The sequence below is a fragment of the Stigmatopora argus genome, chromosome 20 (assembly GCF_051989625.1).
Source record: "Stigmatopora argus isolate UIUO_Sarg chromosome 20, RoL_Sarg_1.0, whole genome shotgun sequence".
NCBI classification, from domain to species: Eukaryota; Metazoa; Chordata; class Actinopteri; order Syngnathiformes; family Syngnathidae; genus Stigmatopora; species Stigmatopora argus.
Genome location: NC_135406.1, coordinates 6,023,502 through 6,037,513, shown reverse-complemented (window position 1 = coordinate 6,037,513; position 14,012 = coordinate 6,023,502). Strand labels below are relative to the sequence as shown.

At 37.4% G+C, this 14,012-nt stretch overlaps 1 long non-coding RNA gene across 1 annotated transcript; it reads left to right on the top strand.

Moving 5' to 3' along the window:
• Positions 1–550: 550 nt before the first annotated feature.
• On the top strand, positions 551–12,362 carry LOC144065964 (uncharacterized). The gene is made up of 3 exons (XR_013297364.1): positions 551–753; positions 8,342–8,473; positions 12,135–12,362. It is a non-coding gene; the product is annotated as an uncharacterized LOC144065964 (long non-coding RNA).
• Positions 12,363–14,012: the final 1,650 nt, after the last annotated feature.

Below are 14,012 nucleotides of genomic sequence, written 5' to 3'. Positions count from 1 at the left end.
GGATTTATTTTACATGCAGCATACTTTTTTTTTTTTTAAAATGCTGTTTCAGTATTTCAGTTACGAAAATGACAAACTATCATTGTTAGCTTTTTATTTTTATAGTCTCGTAAAAGTAAAAATGTTAATTCAACACTAAATGTTGAATAATAAGTAGCCTGGAATTAAACCCTTCACCTCAACCACCCCGACCACCGTGCCGCCATTGTAAATTTTATATTAAATTAAAATTTAAAAATCTTAAATTAAGATTTTTCAAGAATAAAGAATATTTTTGTAGAATTAATTAATTTCAAGAAGAAAGATTATCAGTAAAAGTTTCAGTCTTGCTTACAATAGTTTTTAAGGAAAAAAAGACAATTTTATGGGGATAAAAAAATCACATTTTCATTGAAAATAAAGCATTGTTATTCTTGTTTGAACAATATTTTTGTAATTTAAATAAAAATAAATTCATTCTTTCAATCTTGCTGCAACGATAATATAGTCACATGAAAACGAATATTGACAATTATTGTGTATGTTCTCCTTTTCTCTGGGCTGTCAATCAAAGTCAGGAAGTGGTAGAAATTCCCTCTCAAGCTTTTCCATCTGTCACTTTTATTATTGATCACAGCCCAGGGGTCACGACCCCCCAACACACACGGTGTGAAGTGACAGCTATTTTCCCACCGAGGCTGCTCGTCACCTGCGTCAAAGTTCCAGACATCCGCCACACTTCCTGCCGTGTGACATCATCAAGACGAGACACAGGTGGGACCATTCACAATTTCATTTTTCGTAGATCGTAACGTATGGAGTACGTCCCGACTTGATTTCATTGTGTAACGTAACGTAAGCAGAACCAGGAAGTGTGTCCGTAGCGGTATAGTGTTCCCCAAATCGCTGGGTGCAATAAAAGCATGAGATACACATTACGCGGGTACAAATGTGAAATTATGAAACTATCATTTCATTTTTTTCGGAAGTTGTTGGGGTTCAACTTTTGGCGATGTAAGCTCGGTGTGAAAAATGAAATATACAGTCATACCTCTACTTACGAATGCCTCTAAGTAAGAAAGTTTCAGGTTACGAAATGTTTTATATGCAAATGAGGGACTCGAGATACGAAAACGATCCAAGTTACAAAATCCCCCAAAAAGTAAATGCATTTCCTTATCCATTAATTTATTTTGAATTCCCTTATTAAGCGAGAACTACAAATGCAACGTGGCACATATTTACACACACACACTAACACACACACTAACTAACACACACACACTAACACACACACTAACACACATACTAACACACACACTAACACATACTTACACACACTAACTAACACACACACACTAACACACACACTAACACAAATACTAACACACATACTAACACACACACTAACACACACATGCTAACACACACATGCTAACACACACATGCTAACACACACGCTAACACACACTAACTAACACACATACTAACACACACACTAACACACACACACTAACACACACACGCTGACACACACATGCTAACACACACATGCTAACACACACATGCTAACACACACACTAACACACACACTAACACAAACACACACTAATACACACACTAACACACACACTAACACACACATACACTAACACACACACACTAACACACACACACTAACACACACACACTAACACACACACACACTAACAGACACACTAACACACACACACACTAACACACACACTAACACACACACACTAACACACACACACTAACACACACACACTAACACACACACACTAACACACACACACTAACACACACACACACTAACACACACACACTAACACACACACACTAACACACACACACTAACACACACACACTAACACACACACACTAACACATACATACACACTAACACACACACACACTAACACATACATACACACTAACACACACACACTAACACACACACTAACACACACACTAACACACACACATTAACACACACATACACTAACACACACACACTAACACACACACACACAGGGCACACGTAAAAGTCTAAAATGGATTACAAAGTGGACGGCTTTCGGCCCTGGTAGAAAGGGCTCTTGCTGCCATCTGTGGGACAAACAGGGGTACTACATCTATAACCCCTGCGCAGAGAGATGTTTCAGCGGCGCAGGATATATTTTCATATTTCTTTTAAGACATTAATAAATCATTTCCTTATAATTTTCTCTCAGTTTGTGCGTTTCCTCACATTTTTCATACAAAATTGGGATAGTTTGACCAATTTTAAAGGGTTTAGTTAGTAGTTGTGTGAGGACCGTGGAACGAATGAGAGAATTTACATATAAAGTACACCTCTACTTACGAAATTTTCAAGTTACCAAAAAAGTCTTGGAACCAATTAATTTCGTAAGTCGCGTTACGACTCTAGATATCTTTTTTGTTTTAATGATTCCTGTTTGATAAAACTATGATGAGAATCACTTAATGAAGTTATTATACCGTATTTACTCGCGTATAAGCCGCACCCTTAAAATTGCCTTGTTGAATTTGACAATTTCTCTCGTATAAGACGTATTTTTTTAAACACCCTTATTAATGACTATCCTTTATGCTACCCTATGCTAAGCTAGCATATTAGCCTGTTTCCCAGCTCGCTTTCGCCGCCCGGGACCCTCAGCGTCTTTAATAAGTGTATTAGCGGGCCGGGCGCTATCTGCTAACTGCATCTAGATTTTGATGCTGATTTGCCACTGGGCCGCACCATCCATCTTTTTGATTGGCTAATAACTGGAATCCATCACGGCGTGTGGAGAGCTTTATCTGCTCCACTTCATTTGATTCCTCTTCTTCTCCGTGTGTGTGTTTTTGTGTGTGTGTTTGTTTTTTGTGGTGTGTACAGCACATCTATAAATCTTTGATGTTCAAAGACATTCTTACATTTTGACAATATTTCATCAAAATGTTTTGCTAGGAAATCCCGAGGTTTTAAACAATTTTAACCTCATTTAAGGGCATCCTGTAGTTTTCATTTTTTCATGCAATTGTTGAAAAATTCCGAAATTGCTTAAAAAAAGTGGATTTTTTTAGGTGGAAAAATAAATACTTTCATTAAATCATGTTTTGTTTCTTATACAATACATTCATTTACTTTTCAAAAGACTTCAGATGCAAATAGTTAACCATTTTATGAAGGATTTTTGTACAAACAAAAGCCTAAAAAATAAAACATCGTTGTAATTTACTATTTTACCATTGACAAAGCATCGGAATTTCAAAATAAAATACGGTTAATACTGCCACTTAGAAAAAATACAACATTTAGGATGAGCATTACTATTCCTAATAAGCAAATATATTGATTAATATAGTAAGCATGTATATTATAAGGCTTTATATTCATTGTAAACACATTTATAATAATGATTACTCCAACAGAAACAAAAACAACCCATAGACAAAATATGAACAAAAAATTGCTTGTTTTTTTGCTTGGAAAAAAAAAACATGTTCCCACTTTGAGCCACACCCCCTTTTTATTTGTCATTTTCTGATTGGGGGAAGTACATTGAACCTGACTACACATTTCTCTTCATTTACACAAGTGTGTGTTTGTGTGTGTGTGTTTGTGTGTAGCCTTGGCCTAATTAGGCAGGTCAGACTAATTGACCTTGTGTGGCGAGCGCGTGTTAGCAGCAGATTGCTAACATTAGCCGAGCGGCTGGAGTGATGGATGTTCTCGTTACGCCACCGAACAACACAACAAGGATTTTTAGCGGCGATGATTGTCATTTTTAATTTGTTCTTTTATTGTTTAAAATAAATCCTTGACGCAGGATTCCATTTACTATTTGTTGTAAATCGTCTGTGATAAAATGATTGGTAAATATTGATCAGATGGGTCGCAAAATGTCGTCTTGAAAAAACAATTCAGTCATAAAAATGTGTTGTTGTTTTTCTTGCTCCCCAAAAACTTTATTTTGAAAGGTTAAATTAGAAGTGACTTAAATGGTAAAGAATTAAATGTCAAGCTAGCTTTAAAAAGGGTACAATTAGCGTATATTCTACAGTACATACGTACCTCTACTTACGAAATGAATTGGTTCCAGAGGTTTTTTTGGACCTTGAAAATTTCGTAAGTAGAGGTGTACTTTATATGTAAATTCTCAAATTCGTTCCTCAGTCCTCACAAAACTACCAACTAAACCCTTTAAAATTGGTCAAACTGTCCCAATTTTGTATGAAAGATGTGAAAAACACAAAAAAATGATAACAAAATGATTTATTAATGTCTTAAAAGGAAAAACAAGCATACAAAATCTAACCATAACCTGAAAATTTTGTAACTAGAGGCATTTGTAAGTAGAGAAATGACTATATTATCATTATCATAGTGCATATTCATTGATATAAATCTAAGAATGCTTAAATATTACAATTAAACTGTTTTATTACTCAAACTATACCCACCGGCTCCCCCTGCAGGCTAGCTTGAAACCTACAGGCAACAATAAGTCCATATTTAATTAATATTAATGATGACAAAAATAAATAAATTTGGGAGAGTTGACATTTTTGGTAGTGTCATATAGTGATAATCGGATGTAATTAAAAAGAAATAAATAAACTTGAAGTCAATATTTGCAGAAATGTTATTGACCCCGCCCCCTTTCAAAAAAAATGATGGTTTAAGTTGTGCGTTTTTTGCATTTTGGTTTCGCTCGTTTGAGCTCGATTGACCGCGAACAAATCACGACTAACGGACCATGTGCACCTAGCCCCGCCCCCTACCCCGGTAAGATGGATGCATGTGCGTGTGGCCTATGACACGCTCATGCTAGTTGGCTTTATTAGCGCAAGCTAGTTATTTCTCACGGCGCATGTGTGTGTGATAGATTCAGCTGATTGGGTTCATTTGTCAAGGAGTTCATCACTTCCTGTTCTATTTGTCATCTCTGTATCTTCGTTCCTCCCTCCCCGCCAAATTAAAAGCCACGGCGGCGAATCTTTTTGTCCCACGCGCGTACAGACACGGACACGATTCCGGCTGCTGTCATTTGTCAGCGACATTTAGTGCAAGCTAAAATGAGACACACACATACACATACAAACACACACAATCTTGGAAATGTCACGGTCAGAAAAAATGAGGTAAATAAAAGTATTTTTTTTTCTGATTTACAGATGGAAAAAACAGGTTTATGAGTCGTAATCATGAAACAAAAGCGCGAGTAAGGGCTGTTAAAAGTTTTACACGCATACTTTTTTGATGAATAGGATTGGCATTTATGGATTGATTGATTCATTTCTAACTGTAATCATCATCAAAAACAGTTGCTCATTAGCCATATATGTATATGTATGTGTATATATGAGTACACGTGTGTGTCTATATGTATATTTGTGTGTGTATATACACGTGTGTCTGTGTATGTGTATATGAATGTATGTGTATACAAACACCTGTGTGTGTGTAAATGTGTATATGTATGTGTATAGATACACGTGTATAAATGTGTATATGTGTGTGTATACGTGTGTGTATATGTGTGTATATATGTATGTGTGTGTGTGTATAAATACACGAATGTGTGCATGTGTGTGTAGTATGTGTGTGTGTGTGTGTGGGAATGTGTTTATAGATACACAAATGTGTGCATGTGTGTATATGTATGTGTTTTTGTGTATGTGTGTGTGTATGTGTGTATAAATACACGAATGTGTGCATGTGTGTGTAGTATGTGTGTGTATATGTGTGGGAATGTGTTTAGAGATACACGAATGTGTGCATGTGTGTATATGTATGTGTTTTTGCGTGTGTGTATATGTATATATACACGTGTGTATATGTGTGTATGTGAGTATAGATACACGAATGTGCGCATGTGTGTGTAGTATGTGTGTTGTGTATATATGTATGTGTGTGTACGTGTGTATAGATACACGAATGTGTGCATGTGTGTGTGTGTTTTTGTGTATATGTGTGTATATGTATATACACACACGTGTGTGTATATGTATATACACACGTGTGTGTATGTGTGTATATGTGTGTGTATGTGTGTTTTTGTGTATGTGTGTGTATATGCATGTGTATATGTATATATACACAGATGTGTGTAAATGTGTGTTTTTGTGTAAATGTGTGTGTGTATATGTAAATATACACGTGTGTGTATATATGTGTGTGTGTATAGAAACACGAATGTGTGCATGTGTGTGTAGTCGGTGTGTTGTGTGTATATATGTATGTGTATATGTGTGTGTGTATATGTGTGTATAGATACACGAATGTGTGCATGTGTGTAGTGTGTGTATGTGTGTATATGTGTATAGATACACAAATGTGTGCATGTGTGTATATGTGTGTATAGATACACAAATGTGTGCATGTGTGTATATGTATGTGTGTGTATGTGTGTGTATGTGTGTGTAGGTGTGTGTATGTGTGTGTGCATGTGTATATGTATATATACACGTATGTGTGTGTATGTGTATGTGCATATGTGTGTGTATGTGTGTGTGCATGTGTATATGTATATATACACGTATGTGTGTGTATGTGTATGTGCATATGTGTGTGTGTATGTGTGCATGTGTGTGTATATGTGTCTATAGATACACGAATGTGTGCATGTGTGTATATGTATGAATGTTTTTTTGATGTGTGTATGTGTGTGTATATAGATACACGTGTGTGTATATGTGTGAATGTGTGTATAAGTGTGTATATACGTGTGTGTATGGGGTGGTCTGGTGGCACGAGTGGTTAGCACATCAGCCTCACAGTTCTGGGGTCCTGGGTTCAAATCCAGGATTGGTTTGCATGTTCTCCCCGGCCTGCGTGGGTTTTCTCCCACATTCCAAAGACTTTTTTTGGTAGGCTAATTGGGCACTCTAAATTGCCCCCTAGGCATGAGTGTGAGCGTGAATGGTTGTTTGTCTCCTCGTGCTCTGCGATTGACTGGCCACCAATTTAGGGTGTCCTCAGTCTCTGATCCAAAGTCAGCTGGGATAGGCTCCAGCACCCCCCGCGACCCTAGTGAGGATAAAGCGGTTCAGAAAATGAGATGAGATGACATATGTATGTGTGTATGTGTATCTGTGTGTTTTTATCTTATTTCTGATTGGAGGATAAAGTTCCACAAAAATTAACAATACTAAATGTAACCATTGAAGAGCCTCAAAGGGTGAAATCTAGGCCTGGTTTTTCGGATAATGTAAAAAAAACGGACAAGGGGGGGAAAAACCTTGGTTGTCACTTTCTCGCTTAGTGTGTGTGTGAGTGTGTGTGTGTGTGTGTGTGTGTGTGTGTGTGTGTGTGTGTTTGTGTGTTCATTAGTTTGGTGTCTCGCTCGTCCTGTCATGTGTGAACGTATCGATTTGCCAGCATTTTAAACATCAAACACAAGCAAACCCCCAAAAGTCACTCACGCACGCCGACATAAGCGAATGGGTGGGGGTGCCGGAGACAGAATGGGGGGATTCTGGGACATAAAAAATAGAAAAGAAGAAAAGAAGTGAATGTGTGCTTGACCTTCATCATTAGCTGATTGACAGCAACACAAAGCAGGACAAAACACGTTGAAATATTCATATTTATGTCATGAAATTGGATGTTTCAATTGACTTTTTATGTTAGAATGTCATTCAATGATTTTTTTGTTTTAATATTTAATATTTCCGAGAAGAAATTTGCAATATTACGAGAAATAGGTGAAATGTGAAATCAAAATTGTAATATTAGGACATTAAAGTTGAGATATTATGAGATTAAAGTTGTTTTGTTATGAGATTAATTAGAAGATTTTAATCTGGTAATGATTAAATGATTTTTTTTCTCGCGATAATAAATTAGTTATAATTTTAATCTTGTCCAATAACTATTTTTTTCACATATCACGTAAAATTGAGCAATAAAGCAACATTTTTCTTCATTATAATAGATACATTTTCCTCATTTATGATTTGAATCATGTCAAATTACTCTTTTCCACTCCTAATTTGAATCCTTAATCCCATATTATTGATTTTTCCTGCTAATATTCCAGTTTTTACTCGCAATATTACGACCAATATTTTTATTTTCGTAATATTTCCACTTTTTCTTGTTATAATTTGATTCATAATATGACTTTACTTGAATTTCTTATGCTCAATCCTATAAAAAAAATGTGAAAGAAAAATGATGAGGTGACGGCGTCGTCGAAAAATAACGAAATAAACGTGACAGGAAGTAAGATTTTTTATTTTTTTATTTTTTGAAGGAAGGAGGTTGACCGACCCGGCCTGAAAACGTCTAACACGGATCTTTTTTGTTCTTCTTCTTGCCTATAATTAGTTTCTGAGGGACGTCGAAGACAAGCCGAGGGGCGGGAATGAGAGGAATTTGCAGGAAAACCCCAACGATGCTCTGCGATCATGTTAGCATCATCAGTTAGCATCGCAGGTCTTCCAATTCAACTCATTCACGGTAAATGCAATAGGAATGATGATCATTATAATGCTTATTAGCAAACACGGCCGTGCTAACGATAGCTAGCCAATACAGCTTGAATGCTAATGATAGCGCTACGCTAAAGTACTGAGTTCGAAGGCAAAATCTTTCCAATTTTTGACTTTTTAAGCTAATTTGAAAACTATTTCCTAAAATTATTTTTTATTGAGAATTTGAGAGGCTAATTAGACCATGATGCAATTGAACTCCAACGATCATATTAGCATCATAAGTTAGCATTGCGAGTCTTCTAATTCAACTCATTCACGGTAAATGTGATAGTTTTAATGCCGATTAGCAAACACAGGCCGCACTAACGATAGCTAGCCGAAACAGCTTGAATGCTAATGATAGCGCTATGCTAAGAGGCCACATTTTTAGTAAAAATGTATTCAGTCTTATGGGGAAAATCTGATTTTTTTTTTCAATTTTTGCTTTTTAAGCTACTAATTTAAAAAGTATTAATTAAAATTTATATTAAAAATTGAGCACTTGAGAGGCTAATTGGACCATGATGCAACTATAAGACAATATATATATATATTAGAATTATATGAATTATAAGACAACGCTAGGGAAAAAATAGAATCCTGACAACCCATGAATTTTCACATTATCATCATCACATTCACTAATAAAAAATAAAAAATAAATATATATATATATATATATATATATACACGTGTGTATACATATATATATATAAATATAAAAATATATTTTAAAAAAATGGGAGAATTATATGAATTATAAGACAACGCTAGGGAAAAAATAGAATCCTGACAACCCATGAATTTTCACATTATCATCATCACATTCACTAATAAAAAAAAATATATATATATACATGTGTGTATATACATATACATATATATATATATAAATTATAAATAAATATATATATATAAACAAATTATAAATAAATAAATAAATATATATATATATATACATACATACATACATATATATATATATATATATATATATATATATATATACATACATATACATGTGTGTATATACATATATATACATATACATGTGTATATACATATATATATACATATCTCTCTCTCTCTCTATATATATATATATATTTATATATATATATATATATTTTTTTTTTATTAGTGAATGTGATTCTGATAATGTGAAAATTCATGGGTTGTCAGGATTCTATTTTTTTCCCTAGCGTTGTCTTATAATTCATATAATTCTCCCAAAGAAAATTTGAAGAAAGTAGCAAGTGAGGTTAAACCGAAATATGTATTTGTAAAGTCTGAAAAGTCACAGGCGGACCGACGGACATTTTTGGCCTCCTTCGGGATCAACGGGATGAAAAAGTGCAAACAATTGGACGCCCAGCGAGACAGGGAACGCTGTCGTCTCCTCGAGGACTCTAATTGGGCTATGAGAGTCGTCCGAGAACATGTGTGTGTGTGTGTCATCCTTCCCATCTTCTCTCGCATCCCGCTCGATGTTGTTGTGAGGAGGCGTCACCGCGGTTACGGTTGCCGGCGGTGACAGGACGGCATCTGCTCTCTCTCTGTTACTCCCCGCGTCTCTCCGCGGAAACTCCTGGGAAATCATCAGCATGTTTACTCCACGCCCCCCCTTTGTGCGAACCCCCCCTGCGCCACCCACTTGTCTGTCCCAAAAGCCAACCGTGACCCCCCAACTCCACCCCCACCTCGTCTTTTCACCAATATTTGTGTTTTGTGCTGCATGATGCTGGTTGTTAGCATGATGGACAGCTACGATGCTCGCGCTTGTAAATGCGCGGAGGAGGGGTCTAGTTCCGCGCACCCACCGACTGCCTCGCCAATTGGCGGGAAAGCGTTTGGGGTGGAGGGGCGCGTGTGTGCGTAAAGGGCAGGCAATTGTCGGTGAGGGATGGGGGGGAAGAGGCCTTGAGAGGCCGATCAATGCGATGTTCACCTGCCGTCCACCTCCCCAATTTAAAGAGAAGGAGCGCTAACGATTTCCCTGGCGCACCCCCACACCACGCCGCCCTTGCACCCCCCGCCACGCTGCCCACCAGACCCCGACCGGTGGCGCAAAATGTAGAAAAATTAGTCCTCGGCAAGAGAATTAGCGGGCTAATGGCGCCTCGTTAAGACGGCGCTAAACGTGCGGCGGCGTGAGGGATGCGCGCGCAAACGCGAATGGACACCCGCGCAATTAGCACATTAGCCGCTAGTCGAGACGCTACGGGGAGGACGGGGACTGGCGTCGCGTGCCATCGTGGCTAGCTACGGTTTCGAGGCCTCGATAAGGGTTGGAGCGACTGCCGCGTCGGCTGTTAGCGTTAAATGCTATCAGCCGTTGTCACGGTTGGTCATTTCAAGAAAAATGCGACCAGAAAACTTGTGTTCGGTTCCCTGACGGAAAAAAGCTGCGTTTACTTTACTTTGTCATTCCCCCGTGCGCTAATTTTCTTGCTAACAACCATCAAAGTGATCAATTGTCGCTGAGCGTATTTTCACGACTATACGGCGCATCGTATTTTTAGCCGCAGTGTCTATAACTAATGCTATTTCTGTATTTTACACACACAAAGGACGCACCGTTTTTATAGACGCAGCCAGGCATGGCAAAACATACACCAGTTTAAACATACACGCTACATCCACACGCTAAAAACACGTTTTTAAAAAGGCAACGGAAGCAAAACTGAGTTCAGTTGTACTTTATTTAGCCATTTTACAATGTACTCATGTCATCATCACCCACAAATCCATCAGTCCTCATTTTCTGAGTTTTATACGTTCATCCAGGCGGCCACAATCCATTCGCAAATAGTAGCTAGTTAGTAGCTAGCGTAACTATTCCAACGCTGTCTTCCATGCTTCATAAAGCTGTGTTGATGTCGATGTGTACAGGCCACAATCCATTGGGTATATTGACAAAAGAACTACATATCCCAGCAGTCACTGCGCAGTACTTTTTCTACGGGGAAAATAGTAGAGTCGGGGGCTGCTTGCCGTAGTTGTGAGAGCTGTAGAGGATGGTGTACCCTATCGACTGATTTATTTTATTTTATCGTGATAACAATTTTAGTATTGGTCCATATATGAGGCGCACTGGATTATAAGGCGCCCTGTCTATTTTGGAGAAAATTTAATACTTATGTGCGCCTTATAGTCGTGAAAATACGGTAGCTAACCTTGCTAACCTTTTTGCACTATTTTCCAGAATGACCCCAAGTTGTCCACAATCCTATTTGTTAACTTTACTAGCTCAAAATGTAGAAAAACGAGCTCCCGGCGCGGCAAACAGGCGGCCATTAGCAAGCTAATGGCACGTCATTAAGGCCACGTTAAAACGCCACGCGGCGCCACGCGCTCACTAATACAAACAGACGAGTGGCTAATGAGGACAGCTCTTGCTAGCGTAGCTGCTAAAACTGCGCGGGAAGCTCAAAAACGTACAATGCTCGTTTTTATGAGACGGATCTATGCGCTAACAGATGTTAGCAACATTTTGAACCAATTATGAACTGCTCCGATGTTTATATCTAGACCATTAGGGGGTTAAAGAGGACATGAAACGTGCTACAAAGCTATTTAAACGCGTTGGAGATGCTTCGTGATGAGGGTAAGAAAAACCCTAACCCCGCCCCTTTTCTCCTCGCCAGGATCAATGGCTGCGAAGAGAAAGAAGAAACAAACCCGAGAATCTGAGGAAGCATGACAGCCCTCATTACCTTTGTGTGTCTGCCAACTGGGACAACGTTTTCCAAAGGTCAGCAACAACACATTTCACTACCCACGATGCATTGCGACCAAATGCTAGGCGCTTAACCCGCAGAGCGCTAACACTAGAGGCTAAATACAAAGCAGGAAGCTGTCAAAAAAGGAGCGAACAGCCCGTAGCATGAAAATAATAAAACATGATCGCTAACTCGAGAGCTAATGCTAAGCTGCTAATGTTAGCTCTGTGATAGGGAACCATATTATAATTCATTGTTTCTGGGTCTGGTGTGCATTTTTTGCTTAAAATGTCACTTTGGGAGAAAATGCTTAAATGTTTTATGCCCCGCCTTTGAGTGCTACTGCTAATAGCTAAACTGCTAATGAACCACCGGCAAAAAAGTGGCATTGTGATGCTAACGAATGTGATTAGCGGTTGTTTGTTGCTGAAGCTGTTGCTATTTTCTGGCTTCTTGTTGACATTTGAGTTGCGCTGATGTATTTTCATGTTTTCTCCTGAGCTTTTCCGTTTGTTTTCTTGACCTTTTGTCTTTGTTTTGCGTGCAGTAGCGGGCTAACGTCTTGTCTGTCCGCCGCCAAAACAAATGTGCTCATTAGCGCCTTGCGGTGTCACGCCGCCTGTCAGAAACCCAAAGCCCTCCCCACCACCACCACGGCAAAACCTTTACGCCCCTTCGGTCATTAGCACGTTTAGCGTTCACCGCTAAAACCAGCTGTCAATTAGGGGCAGAAGCTTTTTGTTGCCTCAAAAAAAAATCTGTCAATTATGTCATTTAATTCCACACAAACATGACTATTACTTTTCATAAAAAAATATTTTGTAGGACAAATATTTAGGAATTAATTTAGCTAGATTCATCATTTGCAGGCTACCAACTGCTACTTTTTGAGTTTTTGCTTTGTATTTTTAAATGTCCCAGAGCTTAATATGGGATATTTACCGTATTTTCTCGCTTATAAGCCGTATTTGTAACTGATAAAAAATGACTGAATCAAGGGTACGGCTTATATGTGCATAAATTTGACTTGACATGCACGAAAATGCAAGGTGCCCATCTTACCCAATTGCTCCTCTTATTAATAATTACAATTCCCCTTATTAAACGATTTAAAAAAACAAATGAAATAAATAAATACAAAATATAAAATAAATACATAAAAAATATAAAATAAATACATAAAAATATAAAATAAATACATAAAAATATAAAATAAATACATAAAAAATATAAAATAAATAAATAAGAAATATAAAATAAATAAAAAATATAAAATAAATAAATAAGAAATATAAAATAAATAAAAAATATAAAATAAATAAATAAAACATATATATTTTTTAAATGTACAAATGCAACGCGGCATATATTTACTCGCGTAGGGCATACTTAAAAAAAATTCTCCAAAGTGGACGGGGTGACTAATCAACAATCCGGATTAGAGCCGAAATGGGTAAAACGAGATCGGATTTACAAAAAAAACGTACTTTAAAAAATCCCGAACAACGGCGTACACAATTTGAAATGATAGAAAAAAACGTATAAAATACGGGAAAAACGTATAAGTTTGATCGACGGTCTTGCGGTCAACCAATAATATATCAGCCTTTATACGCACGTAATGTGTATCTCATGCTATCATTGCACCAAGACTGAAAACTAGACTGCTACGGACACACTTCCTGGTTGTTTTTCTTAAGATTTTCCCTTCAAAGTAACACATTTGTACTCCCTGTTAAAACACGGTGAAAATTTTGAATCAGGGGGCGACTTATACTTGAGAAATTGGAAAATTCAACGATT